This window comes from Oncorhynchus clarkii, chromosome 2 (assembly GCF_045791955.1).
Source record: "Oncorhynchus clarkii lewisi isolate Uvic-CL-2024 chromosome 2, UVic_Ocla_1.0, whole genome shotgun sequence".
Lineage (NCBI taxonomy): Eukaryota > Metazoa > Chordata > Actinopteri > Salmoniformes > Salmonidae > Oncorhynchus > Oncorhynchus clarkii.
This window is the reverse complement of record NC_092148.1, coordinates 11,375,296-11,385,915: the sequence shown is the minus strand read 5'-3', so window position 1 is coordinate 11,385,915 and position 10,620 is coordinate 11,375,296. Positions and strand designations below refer to the sequence as shown.

Here is a 10,620-nt window from a genome sequence, read left to right as displayed (position 1 = left end):
AGCTACAGGAGGTTGATAGTAATGCTGGTGTAGGTTGATAGTAATGCTGGTGTAGGTTGATAGTCATGCTGGTCTAGGTTGATAGTAATGCTGGTCTAGGTTGATAGTAATGCTGGTCTAGGTTGATAGTAATGCTGGTCTAGGTTGATAGTAATTGTTACGGTGCGTGAATGAGGACCCAAAAGCGAATTAACTTAAACAGAGCTTCTTTAATTACCAAACATAGGTAGGCTCAGACGGACCGGCAGATTCCGACAGGACAAGACAAGGTTACAGCAAACATGACGACAGTCTGGTTCAGGCATGAAACACAACAAACAAGAATCCGACAAGGACAGGAGCAGGAACAGAGAGAGATATAGGGACCTAATCAGAGGGAAAAAGGGAACAGGTGGGAAAAGGGGTGACGAGGTGGTTAGGAGGAGACAAGGCACAGCTGGGGGAAAGAGGGGGAGAAAAGGTAACCTAACAACGACCAGCAGAGGGAGACAGGATGAAGGGAAAGGACAGAGACAAGACACAACATGACAGTACATGACAGTACCCCCCCACTCACCGAGCGCCTCCTGGCGCACTCGAGGAGGAAACCTGGCGGCAACGGAGGAAATCCTCGATCAGCGCACGGTCCAGCACGTCCCGAGAGGGAACCCAACTCCTCTCCTCAGGACCGTACCCCTCCCAATCTACGAGGTACTGGTGACCACGGCCCCGAGGACGCATGTCCAAAATTCTACGGACCCTGTAGATGGGTGCGCCCTCGACAAGGATGGGGGGGGGGGGGGGGGAAGACGAGCGGGGGCGCGAAGGACGGGCTTGATGCAGGAGACATGGAAGACCGGGTGGACGCGACGAAGGTATCGCGGAAGAAGAAGTCGAACTGCGACAGGATTAATGACCCGAGAAATACGGAACGGACCAATGAACCGCGGGGTCAACTTGCGAGAAGCCGTCTTAAGGGGAAGGTTCTGAGTGGAGAGCCAAACTCTCTGACCGCGACAATATCTAGGACTCTTAGTTCTACGCTTATTAGCAGCCCTCACAGTCTGCGTCCTATAACGGCAAAGTGCAGACCTGACCCTCTTCCAGGTGCGCTCGCAACGTTGGACAAAAGCCTGAGCGGAGGGGACGCTGGACTCGGCGAACTGAGATGAGAACAGCGGAGGCTGGTACCCGAGGCTACTCTGAAAAGGAGATAGCCCGGTCGCAGACGAAGGAAGCGAGTTGTGGGCGTATTCTGCCCAGGGGAGCTGTTCTGACCAAGACGCAGGGTTGCGAAAAGAAAGACTGCGTAAGATGCGACCAATAGTCTGATTGGCCCGTTCTGCTTGACCGTTAGACTGGGGGTGAAAGCCGGAAGAGAGACTGACGGAAGCCCCAATCAAACGGCAAAACTCCCTCCAAAATTGAGACGTGAATTGCGGACCTCTGTCCGAAACGACGTCTGACGGAAGGCCATGAATTCTGAAAACATTCTCGATGATGATTTGTGCCGTCTCTTTAGCAGAAGGAAGCTTAGCAAGGGGAATGAAATGAGCCGCCTTAGAGAACCTATCGACAACCGTAAGAATAACAGTCTTCCCCGCTGACGAAGGCAGTCCGGTGACAAAATCTAAGGCGATGTGAGACCACGGTCGAGAGGGAATAGGAAGCGGCCTGAGACGGCCGGCAGGAGGAGAGTTACCGGACTTAGTCTGCGCGCAGACCGAACAAGCAGCCACGAAACGACGCGTGTCATGCTCCCGGGTGGGCCACCAAAAACGCTGGCGAATGGAAGCAAGCGTACCCCGAACGCCAGGGTGGCCGGCTAACTTGGCAGAGTGAGCCCACTGAAGAACGGCCAGACGAGTAGGAACGGGAACGAAAAGAAGGTTCCTAGGACAAGCGCGCGGCGACGGAGTGTGAGTGAGCGCTTGCTTTACCTGCCTCTCAATTCCCCAGACAGTCAACCCGACAACACGCCCCTCAGGGAGAATCCCCTCGGGGTCAGTGGAGGCTACTGAAGAACTGAAGAGACGAGACAAAGCATCAGGCTTGGTGTTCTTAGAGCCCGGACGATAAGAAATCACGAACTCGAAACGAGCGAAAAACAGCGCCCAACGCGCCTGACGCGCATTAAGTCGTTTGGCAGAACGGATGTACTCAAGGTTCCTATGGTCAGTCCAAACGACAAAAGGAACGGTCGCCCCCTCCAACCACTGTCGCCATTCGCCTAGGGCTAACCGGATGGCGAGCAGTTCGCGGTTACCCACATCATAGTTACGTTCCGACGGCGACAGGCGATGAGAAAAATACGCGCATGGGTGGACCTTGTCGTTAGAGAGGTGGCCCTGGACCGACTGAACACCGTGCGCAGATCGTGATATTCCTCCGGCACCCCTGTCAAATCACCAGGCTCCTCCTGTGAAGAAGAGACAGAGGAAACAGGAGGGATAGCAGACATTAAACATTTCACATGACAAGAGACGTTCCAGGAGAGGATAGAATTACTAGACCAATTAATGGAAGGATTATGACAAACTAGCCAGGGATGGCCCAAAACAACAGGTGTAAAAGGTGAACGAAAAATTAAAAAAGAAATGGTTTCACTATGATTACCAGAAACAGTGAGGGTTAAAGGTAGCGTCTCACGCTGAATCCTGGGGAGAGGACTACCATCCAGGGCGAACAAGGCCGTGGGCTCCTTTAACTGTCTGAGAGGAATGTCATGTTCCCGAGCCCAGGTCTCGTCCATAAAACAGCCCTCCGCCCCAGAGTCTATTAAGGCACTGCAGGAAGCTGACGAACCGGTCCAGCGTAGATGGACCGACAAGGTAGTGCAGGATCTTGAAGGAGAGACAGGAGTAGTAGCGCTCACCAGTAGCCCTCCGCTTACTGATGAGCTCTGGCTTTTACTGGACATGAAGTGACAAAATGACCAGCAGAACCGCAATAGAGACAGAGGCGGTTGGTGATTCTCCGTTCCCTCTCCTTAGTCGAGATGCGGATACCTCCCAGCTGCATAGGCTCAGCTCCCGAGCCGGCAGAGGAAGATGGTAGTGATGCGGAGAGGGGGGCAACGGAGAACGCGAGCTCCTTTCCACGAGCTCGGTGACGAAGATCAACCCGTCGCTCAATGCGAATAGCGAGTTCAATCAAGGAATCCACGCTGGAAGGAACCTCCCGGGAGAGAATCTCATCCTTTACCTCTGCGCGGAGACCCTCCAGAAGACGAGCGAGCAAAGCCGGCTCGTTCCAGCCACTGGAGGCAGCAAGAGTGCGAAACTCAATAGAGTAGTCTGTTATGGATCGATTGCCTTGACATAGGGAAGACAGGGCCCTGGAAGCCTCCTCCCCAAAAACAGATCGATCAAAAACCCGTATCATCTCCTCCTTAAAGTCCTGATACTGGTTAGTACACTCAGCCCTTGCCTCCCAGATTGCCGTGCCCCACTCACGAGCCCGTCCAGTAAGGAGAGATATGACGTAGGCGACACGAGCAGTGCTCCTGGCGTAAGTGTTGGGCTGGAGAGAAAACACAATATCACACTGGGTGAGGAACGAGCGGCATTCAGTGGGCTCCCCAGAGTAACACGGCGGGTTATTGATTCTGGGCTCCGGAGATTCGAAAGCCCTGGAAGTGGCCGGTGGATCGAGGCGGAGATGGTGAACCTGTTCTGTGAGGTTGGAGACTTGGGTGGCCAGGGTCTCAACGGCATGTCGAGCAGCAGACAATTCCTGCTCGTGTCTGCCTAGCATCGCTCCCTGGATCCCGACGGCTGAGTGGAGAGGATCCGAAGTCGCTGGGTCCATTCTTGGTCGGATTCTTCTGTTACGGTGCGTGAATGAGGACCCAAAAGCGAATTAACTTAAACAGAGCTTCTTTAATTACCAAACATAGGTAGGCTCAGGCGGACCGGCAGATTCCGACAGGACAAGACAAGGTTACAGCAAACATGACGACAGTCTGGTTCAGGCATGAAACACAACAAACAAGAATCCGACAAGGACAGGAGCAGGAACAGAGAGAGATATAGGGACCTAATCAGAGGGAAAAAGGGAACAGGTGGGAAAAGGGGTGACGAGGTGGTTAGGAGGAGACAAGGCACAGCTGGGGGAAAGAGGGGGAGAAAAGGTAACCTAACAACGACCAGCAGAGGGAGACAGGATGAAGGGAAAGGACAGAGACAAGACACAACATGACAGTACATGACAGTAATGCTGGTCTAGGTTGATAGTAATGCTGGTGTAGGTTGATAGTAATGCTGGTCTAGGTTGATAGTAATGCTGGTGTAGGTTGATAGTAATACTGGTGTAGGTTGATAGTAATGCTGGTCTAGGTTGATGGTAATGCTGGTTTAGGTTGATAGTAATGCTAGTCTAGGTTGATAGTAATGCTGGTCTAGGTTGATAGTAATGCTGGTCTAGGTTGATAGTAATGCTGGTGTAGGTTGATAGTAATGCTGGTCTAGGTTGATAGTAATGCTGGTGTAGGTTGATAGTAATGCTGGTCTAGGTTGATAGTAATGCTGGTCTAGGTTGATGGTAATGCTGGTTTAGGTTGATAGTAATGCTGGTCTAGGTTGATAGTAATGCTGGTGTAGGTTGATAGTAATGCTGGTCTAGGTTGATAGTAATGCTGGTCTAGGTTGATGGTAATGCTGGTGTAGGTTGATAGTAATGCTGGTCTAGGTTGATAGTCATGCTGGTTTAGGGTGATAGTAATGCTGGTGTAGGTTGATAGTAATGCTGGTGTAGGTTGATAGTAATGCTGGTGTAGGTTGATAGTAATGTTGGTGTAGGTTGATAGTAATGCTGGTTTAGGTTGATAGTAATGCTGGTGTAGGTTGATAGTAATGCTGTTGTAGGTTGAAAGTAATGCTGGTGTAGGTTGATAGTATTGTTGGTGTAGGTTGATAGTAATGCTGGTCTAGGTTGATAGTAATGCTGGTTTAGGTTGATAGTAATGCTGGTCTAGGTTGATAGTAATGCTGGTGTAGGTTGATAGTAATGCTGGTCTAGGTTGATAGTAATGCTGGTGTAGGTTGATAGTAATGCTGGTCTAGGTTGATAGTAATGCTGGTGTAGGTTGATAGTAATACTGGTTTAGATTGATAGTAATGCTGGTCTAGGTTGATAGTAATGCTGGTTTAGATTGATAGTAATGCTGGTTTAGGTTGATAGTAATGCTGGTGTAGGTTGATAGTAATGCTGGTCTAGGTTGATAGTAATGCTGGTTTAGGTTGATAGTAATGCTGGTGTAGGTTGATAGTAATGCTGGTCTAGGTTGAAAGTAATGCTGGTGTAGGTTGATAGTAATGCTGGTCTAGGTTGATAGTAATGCTGGTGTAGGTTGATAGTATTGTTGGTGTAGGTTGATAGTAATGCTGGTTTAGGTTGATAGTAATGCTGGTCTAGGTTGATAGTAATGTTGGTGTAGGTTGATAGTAATGCTGGTGTAGGTTGATAGTAATGCTGGTCTAGGTTGATAGTAATGCTGGTCTAGGTTGATAGTAATGCTGGTGTAGGTTGATAGTAATGCTGGTGTAGGTTGATAGTAATGCTGGTCTAGGTTGATAGTAATGTTGGTGTAGGTTGATAGTAATGCTGGTCTAGGTTGATAGTAATGCTGGTCTAGGTTGATAGTAATGCTGGTGTAGGTTGATAGTAATGCTGGTCTAGGTTGATAGTAATGCTGGTGTAGGTTGATAGTAATACTGGTTTAGATTGATAGTAATGCTGGTCTAGGTTGATAGTAATGCTGGTTTAGATTGATAGTAATGCTGGTTTAGGTTGATAGTAATGCTGGTGTAGGTTGATAGTAATGCTGGTCTAGGTTGATAGTAATGCTGGTTTAGGTTGATAGTAATGCTGGTGTAGGTTGATAGTAATGCTGGTCTAGGTTGAAAGTAATGCTGGTGTAGGTTGATAGTAATGCTGGTCTAGGTTGATAGTAATGCTGGTGTAGGTTGATAGTATTGTTGGTGTAGGTTGATAGTAATGCTGGTTTAGGTTGATAGTAATGCTGGTCTAGGTTGATAGTAATGTTGGTGTAGGTTGATAGTAATGCTGGTGTAGGTTGATAGTAATGCTGGTCTAGGTTGATAGTAATGCTGGTCTAGGTTGATAGTAATGCTGGTGTAGGTTGATAGTAATGCTGGTGTAGGTTGATAGTAATGCTGGTCTAGGTTGATAGTAATGTTGGTGTAGGTTGATAGTAATGCTGGTCTAGGTTGATAGTAATGCTGGTCTAGGTTGATAGTAATGCTGGTGTAGGTTGAAAGTAATGCTGGTGTAGGTTGATAGTAATGCTGGTGTAGGTTGATAGTATTGTTGGTGTAGGTTGATAGTAATGCTGGTTTAGGTTGATAGTAATGCTGGTCTAGGTTGATAGTAATGTTGGTGTAGGTTGATAGTAATGCTGGTCTAGGTTGATAGTAATGCTGGTGTAGGTTGATAGTAATGCTGGTCCAGGTTGATAGTAATGCTGGTTTAGGTTGATAGTAATGCTGGTTTAGGTTGATAGTGATGCTGGTGTAGGTTGATAGTAATGTTGGTGTAGGTTGATAGTAATGCTGGTCTAGGTTGATAGTAATGCTGGTGTAGGTTGATAGTAATGCTGGTCTAGGTTGATAGTAATGCTGGTGTAGGTTGATAGTAATGCTGGTCTAGGTTGATAGTCATGCTGGTTTAGGTTGATAGTAATGCTGGTCTAGGTTGATAGTAATGCTGGTCTAGGTTGATAGTAATGCTGGTTTAGGTTGATAGTAATGCTGGTGTATGTTGATAGTCATGCTGTTCTAGGTTGATAGTAATGCTGGTGTAGGATGATAGTAATGCTGGTGTAGGTTGATAATAATGCTGGTCTAGGTTGATAGTAATGCTGGTCTAGGTTGATAGTAATGCTGGTCTAGGTTGATAGTAATGCTGATGTAGGTTAATAGTAATGCTGGTGTAGGTTGATAGTAATGCTGGTGTAGGTTGATAGTAATGCTGGTCTAGGTTGATAGTAATGCTGGTCTAGGTTGATAGTAATGCTGATGTAGGTTGATAGTAATGCTGGTGTAGGTTGATAGTAATGCTGGTCTAGGTTGATAGTAATGCTGGTCTAGGTTGATAGTAATGCTGGTCTAGGTTGATAGTAATGCTGGTGTAGGTTGATAGTAATGCTGGTCTAGGTTGATAGTAATGCTGGTCTAGGTTGATAGTAATGCTGATGTAGTAGCACTATCATTGATGTAAACACTTCAACAGTAGAGTAGGCTGTCTGTTTAGCATGTGTCTGATGGTGGGTCACCATGGAAACACTGTCACTTATCACCGTCTCCTGATCACATACAGTACCAGTCAAAAGTTTGGACACATCTACTCATTCAACGGTTTTTCTTTATTTTACAATTTTCTACATTTTAGAATAATAGTAAAGACACTAAAACTATGAAATAACACAAATGGAATCATGTATTAACCAAAAAAGTGTTAAACAAATCAAAATATATTTTATATTTGAGTTTCTTCAAAGTAGACACCCTTTGCCTTAATGACAGCTTTGCACACTCTTGGTATTCTCTCAACCAGCTTCACCTGGAATACATTTCAATTAACCGTGCCTTGTTAAAAGTTCATTTGTGGAATTTATTTCCTTCTTACTGTGTTTGAGCCAATCAGTTTTGTTGTGGCAAGGTAGGGATGGTATACAGAAGATAATCCTATTTGGTAAAAGACCAAGTCCATATTATGGCAAGAACAGCTCAAATAAGCAAAGAGAAACAACATTCTATCATTACTTTAAGACATGAAGGTCAGTCAATCCAGAAAATTTCAAGAACTTTGAAAGTTTCTTCAAGTGCAGTCGCAAAAACCATCAAGCGTTATGATGAAACTGGCTCTCATGAGGACTGCCACAGGAAAGGAATACCCAGAGTTACTTCTGCTGCAGAGAATAAGTTCATTAGAGTTACCAGCCTCAGAAATTGCAGCCCAAATAAATGCTTCACAGAGTTCAAGTAACAGACACATCTCAACATCAACTGTTCAGAGGAGACTGTGTGAATCAGGCCTTCATGGTCGAATTTCTGCAAAGAAACTACTACTAAAGGACACCAATAATTAGAAGAGACTTGCTTGGGCCAAGAAACATGAGCAATGGACATTATACAGGTGGAAATCTGTCCTTTGGTCTGGAGTCCAAATTTGAGATTTTTGGTTCCAACCGCCTTGTCTTTGTGAGACAAAGTGTAGGTGAACGGATGATCTCTGTATGTGTATGTGATGGTGTGGGGGTACTTTGCTGGTGACACTCTCTGTGATTTATTTAGAATTCAAAGCACACTTAACCAGCATGACTACCACAGCATTCTGCAACGATACGCCATCCCATCTGGTTTGTGCTTAGTGGGACTATCATTTGTTTTTCAACAGGACATTGATCGAACACACCTCCAGGCTGTGTAAGGGCTATTTGACCAAGAAGGAGAGTGATGGAGTGCTGCATCAGATGACCTCACAATCATCCAACCTCAACCCAATATAGATGGTTTGGGATGAGTTGGATCGCAGAGTGAAGGAAAAGCAGCAACAAGTGCTCAGCATATGTGGGAACTCCTTCAAGGCTGTTGGAAAAGCATTCCAGGTGAAGCTGGTTGAGAGAATGCCAAGAGTGTGCAAAGCTGTCATCAAGGCAAAGGGTGGCTACTAAAATATTAAATATATTTTGATTTGTTTAACACTGTTTTGGTTACTACATGATTCCATATGTGTTATTTTATAGTTTTGATATCTTCACTATTATTCTACAATGTTGAAAATAGTACAAATAAAGAAAAACCCTTGAATGAGTAGGTGTGTCCAAACTTTTGACTGGTGCTGTATATCAAACAGTGTCTTCTGGGAGAGGATGGGGGAAGGGGGGAGTATATTCTTTCTCTCTTTCAGTCTTTCTGTCTGTTTCGCTCTCTCTCGCTCACACTCTCTAATCCTCTAGTGTCTGTGCACGTGCGCACACACGTGCGCGTGTGTGTACTCAGTCGTGAGCTTGGTTGGTTTTTGGATCACTGTCGTTCCTGATCTCTCTGTTTATCTCTCCGTCCCAGCCCTCCCTCACCTTAAATGGGAAAACATGGAATGCGGTCCGATCTGTAGGTTAAACATTGGGATTTTCTGGGAAAAGCCAACAGCTCCTACATTATTAGAGAGATGGGTATAAAGACATCCTCTATGACTGGAGAGCAGCCTATCATATCCTTATAAATACCCCCCCCCCCCACCCCCCACCCCCCTGTTAGCAGGTGTCCTGACCCTTAGCCTTTAAGCCATGACCCCAAGTCACTCTAGTTCAGATGATGGGTGTTATCTTAATATCTGTCTAACCCTGGCATACCTCTAGTCTAGTATACAGTCACACACACACACACACACACACACACACACACACACACACACACACACACACACACACACACACACACACACACACACACACACACACACACACACACACACACACACACACACACACACACTAGGTAGACCCATTTTTCTGACCTGTGGTGTTATGTAGGAACTTAGCCGTTTCTCCAGTCAGTATAATGGAGTGGTAAGCCTACTGATTCAAGCGTGCTGAGAGGGAGACCATCTCAATTTTGGAGAATCCCCTTTAGAGCTGCAGCAATAAGCCCATCTTTAAGAGGGCCCTGTGTGTGTGTTTGGAGGGGGGGGTCATTGTTCATTTCTATTAAGTGTGTGTGTGTTTGGAGGGGGAGTCATTGTTAATTTCTATTAAGTGTGTGTGTGTTTGGAGGGGGGGTCATTGTTAATTTCTATTAAATGTGTGTGTTTGGAGGGAGGTGGGGTCATTGTTAATTTCTATTAAGTGAGTGTGTGTTTGGAGGGGGGGGGGGGGGGGGTCATAGTTAATTTCTATTAAGTGTGTGTGTGTTTGGAGGGGGGTGGGGTCCATTGTTCATTTCTATTAAGTGTGTGTGTGTTTGGAGGGGGGGTCATTGTTCATTTCTATTAAGTGTGTGTGTGTTTGGAGGGGGAGTCATTGTTAATTTCTATTAAGTGTGTGTGTGTTTGGAGGGGGGGTCATTGTTCATTTCTATTAAATGTGTGTGTTTGGAGGGAGGTGGGGTCATTGTTAATTTCTATTAAGTGAGTGTGTGTTTGGAGGGGGGGGGGGGGGTCATAGTTAATTTCTATTAAGTGTGTGTGTGTTTGGAGCGGGGTGGGGTTCATTGTTAATTTCTATTAAGTGTGTGTGTGTTTGGAGGGGGGGTCATTGTTCATTTCTATTAAGTGTGTGTGTGTTTGGGGGGGGGTCATTGTTAATTTCTATTAAGTGTGTGTGTGTTTAGAGGGGGGGTCATTGTTCATCTCTATTAAGTGTGTGTGTGTTTGGGAGGGGGGGTCATTGTTCATTCCTATTAAGTGTGTGTGTGTTGGAGGGGGGGGTCATAGTTAATTTCTATTAAGTGTGTGTGTGTTTGGAGGGGGGGGGTCATAGTTCATTTCTATTAAGTGTGTGTGTTTGGAGGGGGGGGTCATTGTTCATTTCTATTAAGTGTGTGTGTGTTTGGGGGGGGTCATTGTTAATTTCTATTAAGTGTGTGTGTGTTTGGAGGGGGGGTCATTGTTCATCTCTAT

General features: G+C 46.0%; 2 protein-coding genes across 3 annotated transcripts in view; both read left to right on the top strand.

Annotated features, from left to right (window-relative positions):
* The window catches only part of LOC139421213 (uncharacterized), a 1,124,809-nt gene that overhangs the window by 189,814 nt on the left and 924,375 nt on the right, over positions 1–10,620 (top strand). The window lies entirely within an intron of this gene.
* The window catches only part of LOC139421134 (CUGBP Elav-like family member 3), a 91,507-nt gene that overhangs the window by 1,570 nt on the left and 79,317 nt on the right, over positions 1–10,620 (top strand). The window lies entirely within an intron of this gene.